A 15,298-nucleotide genomic window follows, 5' to 3' on the forward strand; every position below is an offset into this window, starting at 1 on the left:
AGAGGAAATGATAGCTTCTTTTGCCAGACTCTTACCATTAATAGGTTATGTCTATCGAAGTATTCTTGAAATGTCCTTGTAGATAAATCCATGCTCACATTTGTGAGTATTTTCTCAGAATAAACTCTGAGATGTGGAATTGCGTAGCCAAAGAACATAAATTTAAAAAAAATTGGCTTTATTTTTTAGGGCAGTTTTAAGTTTACTTGGAAATTGAGCAGAGTCTCCGTATATGCCCCTCCCCCCTCCACTCCGTTTTCCCTGTTGTCAGTCTCTTACATTAGTGTGGTACAGTTGCTATTAATTAAGGGACCAGCATTGACACATGATTATAACTAAAATCCACACTTTCTTCAGATTTCCTTAGTTTTTACCTGATGTTATTTTTCTGTTTCAGGATCCCATCCAGAGTACCATATCACAGTTAGTTATCACAACTTCTTAGGCTCCTCTTGACTGTACCAGTTTCTCAGACTCTCGCCTTGTGTTTAGTGATCTTGCCAGTTAAGTCCTGGTCACCTTGCAGGCTGTCCCTCAGGTGAGTTCTGTCTGATGTTTTTCTCATGGTTAGATAGGGGCTGTGGGGTTTGGAGAGGAAAATCACAGAGGTGATGCACCTTTTTTGTTGCATCACATCAAGGATATGTACTGGCAACGTGATTTATGGCTACTGATGTTGGCCTTGATGTTGACGACCATGATGTTGGTGTTGACCTGACCCATGCAGAGGGCGTCAGGTTGCTCAGTTGTAGTTATTCCCTCAAATTCTCTCTACTTTTTGGAAATATTCTGAGCAGTCACTTAGGGAGAAGGGAGTTAGTTATACTCCCCATGAATATAAATATTTTTTAAGGTTTTTGGTATAAATTGTGAAGTTATTTTTCAGAAACATTTTACCAATTAACATTCTCAGCAGCAGTGTGACTATGTGTCTACTTTACTGCAAATTTTCCAGCACTGGATATTATCCTTTAAAAAATATCTCCTGAATTTAAAGAGGAAAAATGGCATCTCATTTTCCTTTGCATTTATGAGTTTATTAGAGAGTTGGTATATTTTAAAAATTATATATTTTGTTGGCCATATTAACATTTTGACTGATCATATAAGTTGTCACATTGCCAGTAATTTTTTTTTTAAGTTTTCTCTTTTCCTTTTAATTTCGTTTATGGTATTTTGGAGGGACACAGAAGTTTTCATTTCACATGATCAATTCTATCAGTCTTTTTCTTTATAATTTCTATCTCTGTTGTTCTGTTTAGAAATGCTAACTTTATACTTCGTAAAATACCTGGACAAATTTATATTCAGGGAGTTATTATTATAGTGTTCTTTTTCTTTTATTATTGCTTATTTATTTACTTGTTTATTTATTTTTTGTTGCTTATTAATATTGTTTACTTATTGTTGGTTGCACTGGGTCTTCGCTGCTGTGTGTGGGCTTTCTCTAGTTGTGGCAAGCGCGGGCTAGTCTTCATTGAGGTGCATCTGCTTCTCATTGTGGGGGCTTCTCTTGTTGTGGAGTGAGCCTCCATAGTAGCATGTGGGCTCCAGTAGTTACAGCGTGTGGGCTTTAGTTGTGAAATCTTTCAAGATCAGGGATCAAACTCATGCCCCCTGCATTGGCAGACGGATTCTTTTCTTTTTAGGAAACATTTTTTTTTTTTTTTTTAAGTTGAGTTCCCATGAAATGGGAGGATGTGGCTTGACTAGATTGAGCTTTATTTCTGAAACAGCTAACAGTGGACACATTTCAAGATGGATAACTGTAACTCATGGCCTCTCATGAAGATTTCTGGGACTGGCTTTAATATTTTGAAGAATTCTTGAAATGGAAGTGAGCTGGCTGAGTATGATACTAAGTTATTTGGGAGCTACTCAATGGCAAACAAAGGGGATGACTTGGAAAATGTGTATGTGAGCACTTAGTGAAAGATGAGCTTTGAAGTTCATGAGGATAAGAAGTGTGACTGTTAAGCGAGGATACTAATTTGATCACCATGCTTCAGTAATTTGCATATTTAAATAAGCAGTCAGATGTGAAGAGAGGGGGACTTGGGGTGCTGGGGTGCTAGGGTAACCATAAACAGGTATTTCAATGAGCAGCTGTTTCCCCAAAATATGTTAAAAACAATCTCATTCAGAAATTTCTTCTCGGATCAATTTCAATCATAAAATAAAATTAATCTAATACTGTTAGTTGTACCTTACAAGGTAAAATAGTGAATGGAAATAAACCAGACTATACTGTGGCAGACTGGAATGTGGCATGTCAATGGATGTGCTCTTCTCTTTCCTTACACTTATCAGATTTCCTCCATGCATCTCACGGCCTCATCTGGAGGATCCCGAGAGAAGAGGTGCTTGCGTCCCCTCCCTGAACCACAGACTGAGGTTGGAGAGAGAGCAAGCCAGCAAGCCTTGGACAGAAGTGCTTAAAATCAGGTCGCCTCGTTGTGCTAGAGTAGGAATGGTGTGTAGTGTGAGGCATGTGAGGTGCAAGAGGATGGAGACTTGCTCATTCCCATCTCCCACAAGTCAGAGTGGCAGAAGAGGATACCCACAATATCCCAAAGGCTTCCATGTGGAGCAAACTGAGCTGAGAAAGAGACAGAGCCTGGGGCGTTGGCCCAGGATGAGGTATGAAAGCCAGGTGAGGATAGAGCTGTCCTCTTGATGTGTGTGTGTGTGTGTGAAGTCACTTCAGTCGTGTCCAACTCTGTGTGACCCTATGGACTGTAGCCTGCCAGGCTTCTCTGTCCATGGGATTCTCCAGGCAAGAATACCAGAGCAGGTTGCCATACCTTGTTCCAGGGGATCTTCCTGACCAGGGATTGAACTTGCCTCTCTTATGTCTCCTGCATTGGCAGGTGGGTTCTTTACCACTAGCACCACCTGGGAAGCCTTTTAATGGAGAGGACTAAATGGGAGTCCCCTGGTGTCCCACAAACTGCCCAAAGGAGCCTGAATCACCTGCTGCAGCCAGAGCCAGACAGCACAGACTAAGAGTAGGAAGCAGGTGCCAAAGGAGCTAAGATTAGGGAAGAGAAGCAGGCAGCAAGGATAAAAGAGAGGACATTTTCAACCTAATTTTAACTGAATTATAAACTTGAATTGACTACAGAATGACTGAATTCAAACAAATTTATCTGAGAGTAACTAGATTAAATGTTCTCTGCTTTGAGGCAGAATAGAGACTCAAGGCAGAGATTACACTCAATTATAGGAGAATAGAGAAAATTACGTTTTTGCACACTCGAGTCAGTGACGGTGAAATTTGTACTGGCTCCAATCATTCCAGGCAGCCAGGGGTTAGTAAAGCCTCAAGAACAGATCACAGAATCATTATGGGCTGCGCTTCCAAGTTATTACCTCATCTGTGGCCACAGTGCAGAAGGTCCACACAAGGTCTCGCCATCAGAAATCACGATGAAATCCTTTCACATTTCTGTTCAAAATGTTCCCTTTATACTAGAAAGCAGAGCTAATGCTTGTTGGTGGAACAAGTACGTTTTCTGAAGTTCTGAAGAGATTCAGTCCAGATTATAACCCTATGATTTTAAAAGCAGGAGGTACGCAATTGCAGGTTGCTGTGAATATCTTCTTGGGTATATCTTCTAGACCCACTGCCAAGACTCAGTGCTGAGTGGGGATTGGAGGGTTTGGGGGTGGGTGGGACAGGGCCTTAGGGTTCCCTCTTCTGAAGGATATTGGCAGGAACCTGGAGAGAGGGAGAAGAATGAGTCAGGGTATCGATTCTCCCATCTCCCTTTGGGAGAGTCTCCTCTGTTTCCTAGGCCTCTTCCTTGGTATGAAGTGAAGGGCCAGGCCATTCTGCCTCCTCTGCCATTGCTGCCGGACCTTCAGCGGTAGGTTAAGGGCCATAGCTGATGGCCTCTGGCCCTTTAAATCTGGTATCCGTAGCACCACAGGCGATGCCATTATTGTGTATTTGCTGCCTGTAGGGAAGCAGGCTGGCAGTACTCAAAGGAAGACTCCACCCCAGGGAGGCAAATCAAAGCCTGCCACCACCACCCAGGCTTTCTCCAATTGGAATCTGCATATGGGCCCAGGGGAGCCCGTTATGAAAACAGATATTTCCATACGCTCCCAACCAACACTCTAAACAATTTGTGCTCTTGTTGAGGAAGCCCCATGAGAAATTGAAAATTTTTTTTCTGGGTGACGTTGAGAAGACCGTGACATGATTTGGGTAAGTTTCATCATGAAATGAATCTTGTGCCCACCTGGGCCTCTCTTGAAATCTCATTTCTGGTAAGGCACAGGTGAGTGTCCTGGACAAAGCACACTGTTATTTGATTTTCTAATTTAAATAAATTTATTTAGTTTTGGCCACACCTCGTGGCTTTGTTGTTCAGTTGCTAGGTCATCTCCAATTCTTTGCGACATCATGGTAGCATGACAGATTCCTCTATCCTAATTCCCAGAGCAGGGGTTGAACCTGTGCCCCATGCAATGGAAGCGTGGAGTCCTAATCACTGGGCAACCCCACATCTATTATTTTAGACAAATTAACAGGGATTTCAGTGATTGGACATAAACTATGAGGCAATTTAGACATGTTTTACAGAAATGCATCCTCTTTTATCATTGCATCAAAAAATCAAAATGTCAGTTCAGTGCTAGAAACCTGAATGGAGTAGTAAAAAAGCTTCAAAATCCACCTTTTATTCCCTTTTTATAACTGATAAGCCAATATTAATGTATTATTTTTAATTAAAGTCCATAGTTTACATTAGAGTTAATTCTTTGTGTTGTACAGTCTATGAGTTTTGACAAATGCATAATGTTGTGTCTTCACCATTATAATATCATAAAAAATAATTTCACTGCTCTTAAAAATCCCCATGCCTCATCTATTTGTCCTTTCCTCCCTCCTTCCCCAGCCTCTGATAACCAATGATCCTTTTACTGTCTCCAGTTTTGTCTTTTACAGTATGTCATATAGTTGAAATCACATATATCACTTTTTCAGACTAGCTTTTTTCACTTAACAATATACATTTAAGATTCCCCCAAGTCTTTTTGTGGCTTGATAGCTCACTACATTTTATTGCTTAATAGTATTCCATTGTCCCACAATTTGTTTATCCATTCACTTATTGAAGGATGTCTTAGTTGTTTCCAAGTTTTTATGAATAAAGCTGCTATAAACATTTATGTGCGTGTTCTGTATGGATGTGTGTTTTCAAGCCACTTGAGTGTGCACCTTGGAGTGAGACTGCTGTATCATTCGGTAACACTATACTTAGCTTCCTAAGAAGCTTACCAAACTGTGTTTCAGAGTGGTTGTACCACTTTTCAGTCCCACCAGAAATGAATGAGCTTTCCAGATATTCCAAAGTCTTGCCAGAATTCGGTGGGTTTTAGGAGTTCTTTTAGGATCATTGGGATTTGATTTTCACATATATCTCAGGGCAGATATTTTTAACCCTTTGCTTCCCTGAGTCAGAATTACTGGCTCATTCCAGGGAGTGTTTCTAAAGAGAAACACTGTCTGGGGAAAAGCTACCAAAAGGGTCTGTAGCTTTTTCATTTGGTACAAGAATAGAATTTCATGTACACACATCAGGAAGACTGTAACTTGCTTGAGAGGTCAAAAATAGTGCCACAAGACCCCCCTGGGAAGTTGCCCTGCATTCCCCAGGCCCCACTGCCTGGCTGCACTGAACTCACTCTCTTTGTCATCTCTGTCATTTCTGGCAGGCAGAGACCTCGGTGGGGTCTCTGAAGAGTGGGGAAAGCCGGGAGGCAAAAGCATGAAACCCATAGCTTGAGTCTCTTCTTACTACTGAGAGAAGGGCAGATAGGACATTAAATACAGTTGTTGTTTTTTTTTTTTTCCTCTTTTTGGTCTGAGTTAACTTACAAGAGGCTGCTTTATTCAGGTCACCAATAATGACCCTGCAAGGATTAAAAGTGTTTTTCACAGTGAAAGTATACATTCACATTCAGAATTTGAGTCAATAATTTCTCCACAGACATCATCTTCCTTCATAATGTCTTTCTGCATCTGACTCTTCCCGCCCCTCTATTGCTGTTACCACCAGCTGAGTTCAGACTGCCTACCAGACTATAAAGGTGGCCACATACTTGACCCCCTTGGCTGCACAGTCTCTCTCATAGTGACTCAGGTTCAAAATATTGAATCCATTCTTTTCCTTCATAAAGTCTTATTCATTCTTTCTCTGAAGCATCTCTTCATTTTGATTCTCACCTTATCCCCAGCCTCCAGCACCTTACCGCTAACTCTCCCATATATTATGCATCAAATCTAGGCTCTTTAACCTGGATCCAAGGGGTTTGCTCCAAAAACTTACAAGACCCATGCATTGCTCCTGCCTTTGGTCCACTGCTGCTCATGTGTATCCCTCTACCTGGCATTTTTCCTTCCTTCTTCCTCTAAAGAACATTGGAATTCTACCTCCTCTATCTAGGGTTGCCATTTCAAGCAAATAAAATGCCCAGATAACCAGGTAAATTAGAATTTCAGATAAATAACAAATAATTTTTTAAAAGTATAGTACATACTTACACTGAAAAAATTACTTGTTTATCTGAAATTCAAACTGAATTGGGCAACCTATGTTTTATCTGCTCACTCTACCACTATGGAAACCTCTTGTTACATGACCCAATTATCTTTTTTGTGGAGCTATTCTGTGTGACCTATGGGATCCTAGTTCCCTGACCAGGGATTGAACCCAGGCCCTTGGCAGTGAAAGCATGACATCTTAACCACTGACTCGCCAGGAAATTCCCCAATCCAGTTATCTCTGATCTCATTTTTTTTTTTTAGTTCTACAAACAACTAATTCAGTCTTTCATTACAAGTTATCTTGTATTATTGATTGTATACACAGAATTAATACTTGTTGGTCAATTATTAAATACTAGGCATTGTGCTTAGTTCTTTTTATACAATAGCTTATTGAATTCTTAGAAGAAATATGTGATATAGTAGATACTACTCTGATACCCATTTTACAAATGAGGAAGCTGAGTCTTTGAGAGGTTATTTTATTTGTTCAAGATCTCAAAACTAATAAAACTTCAACTTTCATTTGTCCATGGAGTGACCAACTTGTTCTGGTATGCCTGGTACTGTTCTGGCTTTAAAACAGAAAGTGCCATATCCCGGGAGCCCTCTTGGTTCCAGGGAAACTCTATATGTCTAACTTCAAAGCCTAGAATCCTATCCTCCTTCTTCTTCTTCTTTTTTTTTTTTTTGAGAATTTTAATTTTTTGTCTAAGTTAGGCTATAATGTCCCTAATTTCAGGGTAGTATCTAATGGCATTTATGATACTTAGAATTATTTAGCACATGCTTGTCAGAGGAGAACCAGGAGCTCCCCTCTTTTCTTGGGCCTCTTTGGATGGCAGGAGCTGAAGACTGTGTGGACCAGTGTGCTTGGAGATGCTCAGTCTCAGATGCCACTGAGATTTGTGCATAGCCAGTAGCCTTTGCAACAGAGGCACACAGGTCCATCCTTGCTTGCAAAGATGCCAGTCTATTGTTACTATTAATAGCAGCAGTGCCTCTAAATGCAGCTCCTTATTAGGTGTGTGGTGCCTCACATGACAGGCTGAACTTGGAGAGACTTCCTTATTTGAATTCTGAGTTAGGACAGGGTGAGGCTGGGGAAACAGAAACCAAGGCGCCAAGAGGAGTGAAATCCCATATGGCGGGAGCAAGCACATCAGCACCTTGCCAGATGGACAGCACCCAGGGAAGCTGAGTGGCTGGTGTTTTATTTTTTTTGCTGAGATAGTGCTTTTGTGCAATAGGCACATATCCAAAAGATTAATATATTATTACATTATTATGTAATAACCAAGTGGTTAAAATGATGATATGCAGGTCTTCTTGTTATACTGCAAAGTGGTTATGAGGTATGATGGAAAAGGCAGAAATAGTAGAAATAGTGTTCAGAAATGAACACCTGAAACTAATACAACTAGGGGCATCTGTAAAACTTGTCTCAACCTCATTTTGAATGCAGGTCATTGTTGAGCATGTGTTAAATATAAAAACTAAGCTGTGCATAAAGAAATCATTTATAAAAATCATTTGCTATTTTAAAAAATATTGAAATTGAACTGATAAAGGCTAAGACTCTCAAGGTAGCTATTTTTAGGTGCTAAATTTCACTTCAAAATGCTTGAGTTTTAAAATGCACTTTTGTTTCAGGCTTTGTATTAAGAGAGGATACCAGATATGGAGCATAAAGCTTAGGTGCAGTTTCCATTTTGAAGAGCGCTGACAGATTCTTTCATCTTTCCCTCGTTGGAAACTCAGGTGTCTTTTCCTCATCCCAACAGGACAGGCTCTCAGTCTGTAGTGTGACATTCAAAACCACTCCTGGTTTAGCCCCACCCTACCTTTTCAGCTCGTCTATGGTGCCTAGACCCTTCTCCACCTAGACTCTTTACTGTCTTCCAAACAAACGAGAATTTAATTTTTCTGCCTCCAAGTCTTTCTCTTACGAAGAATCATTATATATTCACTCTCTTGCACTGGACTCTCTGGGTTCAAATGCTGGTTCTGCTACTAACTACATGATCTTGGGAAAGTTATCTAACTACTCTATGCCCTGAGTTCTTCAACTAGGAAGCGAAACTAAAATATTTCTCCTTCAGGGGCACAGTAATTCATGTCAGTGCCTGGAACACACACAGCATATACTAAGCACTCGTTCCTCATTTATATTGCGGCATCTCATTGTTCTCTCAACTTACTTCAAAATAAATCTCTTCCTTGTAAAGCAAGTCAGGCAGAGAAAGACAGATATCATATGATACCACTTATGTGTGGAATCTGAAAAAAAGGCTACAGGACTTTACTGGTGGTCCAGTGGTTAAGATTCTGCGCTTCCACTATAAAGGGCATGGGTTTAATCCCTGGTTGGGGAAGGTCATGCCATGAAGTGTGGTCAAAAAGGGAAAAGAAATTTTAAAAGGGTACAAATGAACTTATCTACAAAACACTGAAATAGAGTCACTGATGTAGAAAGCAGACTTATGGTTACCAGGGGGTAAGGTGGGAAGAGGGATAAATCAGGAGATTGGGATTGACATATAACACTGCTACATATAACATAGGTAACTAATAAGGACCGACTGCACAGCCCAGGGAATTCTACTCAACACTCTGTAATGATCTATATGGTAAAAGAATCTTAAAAAGAGTAGACATATGTATACACATAACTGATTCACTTTGCTGAACACCTGAAACTAATACAACATTGTAAATTAACTGTACTCCAACAAAAATTTTAAAAATATATGTACAGCTTCAAGGATAAATATATAAAATATAAAATATAAAACTTCAAAATAAATATAGATTAAAAAATATATAGATAGCTTCAAAATAAATAAATACCCTCCTTGAAACTTTTCCAGATCACCTCATCCTGCAGTGTGCTCTTTCTCTTGGGAAATCCCTAGTTACTGACACTGTTTCTTTGGCAGGTGGTTAACGTTCTTTTCACCTGCTCATGTCTTATAGCCATACACACACTCCAGCCACTCACCAGGGTGTTCAACCAGCTCTTTGTTGAGCAGTCCCTTTGTATCAGGCCTTGTGCCCAAGGCATCACAGGGAGGCAAGCCCTCTTTATGTCATTTGACAAAGGAGAAAATTAAGGCTCAGAGGAGTTAAGTGATTTGCTGGGGTTTCAGAGGTAAGGGTTGATGATTCTGGGCTTCCAACCCAGGTTGCTCACTCTCCCTCCTTTACTAGAAAACAAGTCAATCTTATATCACGGCTGCCCTTAAGGTAGGAGGCACTCTGTACTTTTCTGGTGGTTTAATGGATCAATATGCAGTTTGGTTGCCTTTATAACTGTCATTCAGTAGTGCATTATGGTTGTGATTATCTTGATAATGATAAAGATTCTGCATGAAAAATTTTGACGGGCTTTGAAAAGATAGACTATAACTTATTCCTCTTGGGTTGAACCCCGTGTGGCTCTGAGAAAGCAGTTCACATTCATTTTTACTTGAAATGTTCCCTGCTGCTGTAAATATAGTTAGATATGGAATGTTAGAATGGATTTTATTATCAGTGCTGTTTCTGTCACAAAGGAGACTTTCCCATGACTCAGTACCAGCTAATTGGTCTGTCAGTGGCTTTCTTTGTTAGGTGAGTCATTCGATCCATTGTTGACAAGGTGCAAGCTGCTTTCTACCCACTCTCAGGAAGCTCCAGTGGTTCTGACATTCTCAACCCCTAATCAAGATGCTGTTAAAGCAGCTGATGATTTACAGTGAACAAGGATGAAACTGTATTGGTTTTGTAAACAGCTGCTGGAAAGACAACTTCGTGTAGCTTTAGTGATATATGAATGCCTCCCCCCTCAGAGTATGTGCATGCATGTGATACAAAGGCAACTTCTGAGATTTCTAAATTCCTTGCATATAATGATCTATCTTTACTGAGAAATCTTAAAGGGCCAGGCCCATTCGATCAACAAATATTTTATTAAATTTTTACTATGTGCCAGATGCTGTTGTAGGTACTGAAGCTACAGCAGTAACAGAAATAGACTAAAACTTCTGCCGTCCTCAAGCTTCTTCTTTTAAAACTTTTTATTGGGGAAAAAAATTGCAAACATACATAGAAGGAGAAAGAATAATTTTCCTATTATTCGGCTGTAATAATTATCAATGCTTTGTCATTCTCTTTTCATCTATCCCTCCCACCATACACTTTTTTATTTTAAAATGGAGCATTTTAAAGCAAATCCCAGATATTAAATATTTTATCATAAATATACTTTAATATGAATCTCCATCAGATAAGAATTTTTTAAATAAAAATAAAATTTAAATAAAAAAATGTTACTATTATACCTAACAAAATTAGCAAAATTTCTTGATATCATTTACTATCCAGTTTGGACTAAATTTCCCTTGTCTCCAGAGTTTTTTTTATATTTCTTTGTTTGAATCCAGATCCAGACAGGGTGTGATATTATAGGTTGTGGAGATAGCTCTTATGTCTCTTTTGATTTACACCAATTCCCCTAAGCTATATTTTGGATGTGGTTATTTAACCTGGAGAAGTTCCCACAGTTTGGATTTGGCTGAATGAATCCTTTTGATGTTTGTGATTTTCTTTTATGTCTCACATTTTCTATAGAATGATAGATATATCTAGAAACTTGATTAGAGTCAGTTTCAATGTGTATGTTTGGTGGAGGGGGTGGGGGTGGGGGTGGTGCGTATTGGAACTAATTTCCTAGTTGAAACTGGCCTGATGCTGTTTTTGTGTGCTAGAGATGTTTCTGGAGGTGTCTTCATGGCCAAAAATTTGAGTGTGTGTGTTAGTTGCTCAGTCGTGTCCAACTCTCTGCAACCCCATGAACTGTAGCCTGCCAGGCTCCTCTGTCCATGGAATTCTCCAGGCAAGAATACTGGAGTGGGTTGCCATTCCCTTCTCCAGGGTATCTTCCTGACCCAGGGATTGAACCCCCATTTCTTGCACTTGCAGGCAGGTTCTTTACCATCTGAGCTACCAGGAAAGTCCAAAAATTTGGGTGATCAGTATGAAAAACTAAGCTCTTGTACAACAGTAGCAGTTTTGATCCTGATGCTATGAAAAATTCCTTTTGTTCCTTCTTCTTTTATGCTTGACTCTAAAGAAAATTTAAAACTGGTTATGTCACGTGATGTTTGTGAGTGGCACCAACTGGAGGGCCCCAGAAGTGGTGTCACACACAGGAACAAGGTGGTTTTGAAAAATCCATTTAGATATTGACTTCTTGGAAAGCAGGCTAACAAAAGAGAGAAAACACTGAATCTAAATGAGATCAGTTGAACTAGAATATCTGAGGGTCTTTAGGATTTGTGTATTTTGTGAAAGATATCCAGGTGATTTGAATGTGCAACCAGGAATGAGACCCACAGATTAATAAGGCTTGTGAGATCTTCAGCAGGCAGTCCCCAGTTGAAGTCCTGAGAAAGAAAAAGAGGTAAATCAGGGAAAGGCAAGCCCAAAAGAAGCATCAGTAGGAAGTTCCTGGGATCTCTGGTGGCTATCAATTTGTAAGGATTTCAGTGGTGTTGATGAATTTCTTTATTAATAAATTATGTTATGAACTTTTTTAAAAGAATGACAAGGGGGACTTTGCTTTGTAGAATCCAAAATTATGAAAGAAGGAAAGATGATTTTATGAGCCCACAGCAGAGGAGAGTTGCTGTTTACTGACATGGGAAGGTTATGGGGAAGGGTTCTATTTTGAACATGTTATATTTGAGATGCCTATTAATGAACAAATGTCTATTAATCTAAAGCATATTCTAGATTAGAAGCTGAGTAGGCAGTTGAATACATGTCTGAAATTCAGGGCTGGAGGCAGACGTTTTGGTATCATGAAAATAGAGATGGTATTTAGAGCCATAGATTGGATAAGGTCACCTAGAAAATGAGAAATTGGCTTCATGGAAACCACATGAACAAGATTCCTACAGGACCCTTGTAAGGGTTTCTCTGAGGCGTATCTACAAAGGTGGTTGCTGAGTCATAAAGAATGCTGATAATTTTTCACTAAATATTACCAGATTGTTCTACAGAATGCAGTTTAAATTCTCATCAACAGTGCTTGAAGATTCCCATTTCCCCATATCTTTGTGAGCACTGGAGAGTATCTTTCTGAATTTTGCCAGGCTAATGGGTAAAGTAGTGACATGTTGGAGCTGACCCATGAGAACTGATGGAGCACATTTCTTCCCAATTACTTTTCAGTGGCTTCACACTGGAAGCTTGAAATCACCAGGGATGAGAGTATTTGTACCTTGGAAATTAGTAAACACTACAAATTAGGACTCTCCTTCAAGTCCTCTATATACCAGCAAACCAGTGGCTATCAGCAATATCACACCATCTATCTTCCCATTCTCTCATTACTAGTGAGTCTGAGCGTCTCTTCTATGAGTGCTTGCCATTCTAGCTTCTCCTGTGAATTCGCCTATTCCTACCCGTTTGTTACTTCTATGTTGGGTTCTCTGACGTCTTTTTATTGATTTGCAAGTTACTTACATATTTTAGATAAGAATCGCTTGCTGCTTTTGAATATCTATTTTCTTCCAATTTGTCAGCTGTTCACTTTTTCCATGGTATTCTTCACTGTAGAGAAACCATGGGTATACAGTCAAATCTCCTAGTCTTTTGTTTGAAGGTTTGTGCTTTTGCAATCTTGTTTTATGAAGTAAATCCCTACCCCACATACATAAAGATTTTCTTCCACATTTCTCCTACTTTCTACCTATTTTTCAAACGTAGATCTTCAATTAATCTGGAGTTCACTCTGAATATGGTAGACATGGGGCATTCAACTCTATTTTTTCTTCTCATTTTCCCCAAACCATCTTCTAAATAATTTGCAACTTTTCTCATTAATTTGCAGTTCCATATTTGCATGTATTGAGGTCCCAGGGTCTGCTGAGTGCTCTATTTTGTGCGGCTGTTTTATTTGTTCCTGTACAAGTAGCATACTATTTTTATCACTATGTAGTAATGACATAGTATCTGCCAGGGTAGGTTTTCTCTCTTTGCTCTTGTTTTTCAAAATTGATTTATTTAACATTTGATTTTTCTTTATTGAAGTTTTCTTTATTGAACTTTATTGAAGTTTCTTAAAATTTGAGTTCCTGTTGGAATATTGGTTGGTATAACATTGAATTTAAAGATTAAATGGACATTTTTTACACTGTAAAGTTATCCTATCCATAGTATATCTTCATTTATTCAATCTTCTTTTATGTCCTTAAATAGAACTGAAACATTTTCTCCATAAAGATCTTGTAAGTTGCTAGGTTAATTCGTAACATTATGCTTTAGAATTTCATTGATATTGTGAATGGTCTCTTATTGTCTATTATATTTCCTGGGTGTTTACTGCTGAAGTAGAGGAAACATCTGATTTTTAGAAACTGATCTTGTATTTGGCAACCTTGTTAGCTTGGCCTATAACTTCTAATAGTTGATTCTGTTGCTTTTATATGCTGATAACCCTCTCTGTGAACATGCTAGGGATTTTAGGATTTGCACAGTGTTCTGATATTCTACATTTAACTACCTCTGTGTTAAATGTGTGTGTTCATGTGTGTGTGTTAGCTGCTCAGTCGTGTCTGACTCTTCCATGGTCCCACGGATGGCAGCCCACTAGGCTCCTCTGTCCATGGAATTCTCCAGGCAAGAATACTGGAGTGGGTTGTCATTCCCTTCTTCAGGGGATCTTCCTGACCCAGGGATCAAACCCATGTCTCTTACATCTCCTGGATTGGCAGGTGGGTTCTTTACCACTAGTGCCACCTGAGAACTACCTCTGCTAGTTCTACCCCAGTTCTAATAGCTAGATGTCTCTTGCTCACTTGCATTCTGGAAATGAGCCCCTGTCTTCCTCCCCTGTGAATCATATCCAGCCCTGAGCCCATGTACAGGAAGTAACACCGTGTTCTTTTGATTTTTTTCCCCCACTCTTTTCTCACGGACTGCAGTCCTGTTAAGCACTGAACAGACCTTCTGGATGCTAATGTTCTGTTTGTCCACCCAAATTTCTCAAAGATCCCTGCTACTCATGCAGCATTCCTGTGTCCTGAATGCCCCCAAAGGACACCTGTGTAGATAATACAATGCAGTGAATCAACACAGGCCTTCATGTTACACAGACTTGGGTTTGAATCCTATTTCTGTCTGAGGATACAGTGAATGAGTTTCACAGCCTCCTGGAGTCTGAGTCTTCATTGGTAAAGTGAAAACAAGTAAGATCTGAAAGATAGGAATCAAACTGTGCTCATATTGAGCATAATGAGTCAATAATGCCCGTCTCCACACTGATGCTGACTACTGATTCTGGTCAACTTCTGGGACTGCGGATTATTGCTATATTGTCCAAGAACCTTGTCGTGCCTTCAGATATAACTGAACCTCAGCAGCTGTGGCTGGACCATTTCCCCACGTGCTTTCCCACCCCTTTGATTCATGTTCCAAATTCTGGCTCCATATCAGTGCCCAGCCCGACTCTTGGTTTGAGAACTGTATAGCCCACAGGGTGCTTCAAGAAGCAGGATTCCAATGAGCGCTTGCATCTGTGACCATGGCCTAGGGAGTAACCTCAGTTTCTTGAGTAAAGGCAAGCAGGTGAGTGGGAGATTCTTTCTCTAATGGCTTCGTATCCTTGGAATTTGCCAATGTACTAGACAGTATTTGGGTAAGGCAGAAAAAGCCAGTTGCCTGGCTGGTTCTAACACAGACTTTCATTATAGT

The sequence above is a fragment of the Capricornis sumatraensis genome, chromosome 1 (genome assembly GCF_032405125.1).
Source record: "Capricornis sumatraensis isolate serow.1 chromosome 1, serow.2, whole genome shotgun sequence".
Taxonomy (NCBI): Eukaryota; Metazoa; Chordata; class Mammalia; order Artiodactyla; family Bovidae; genus Capricornis; species Capricornis sumatraensis.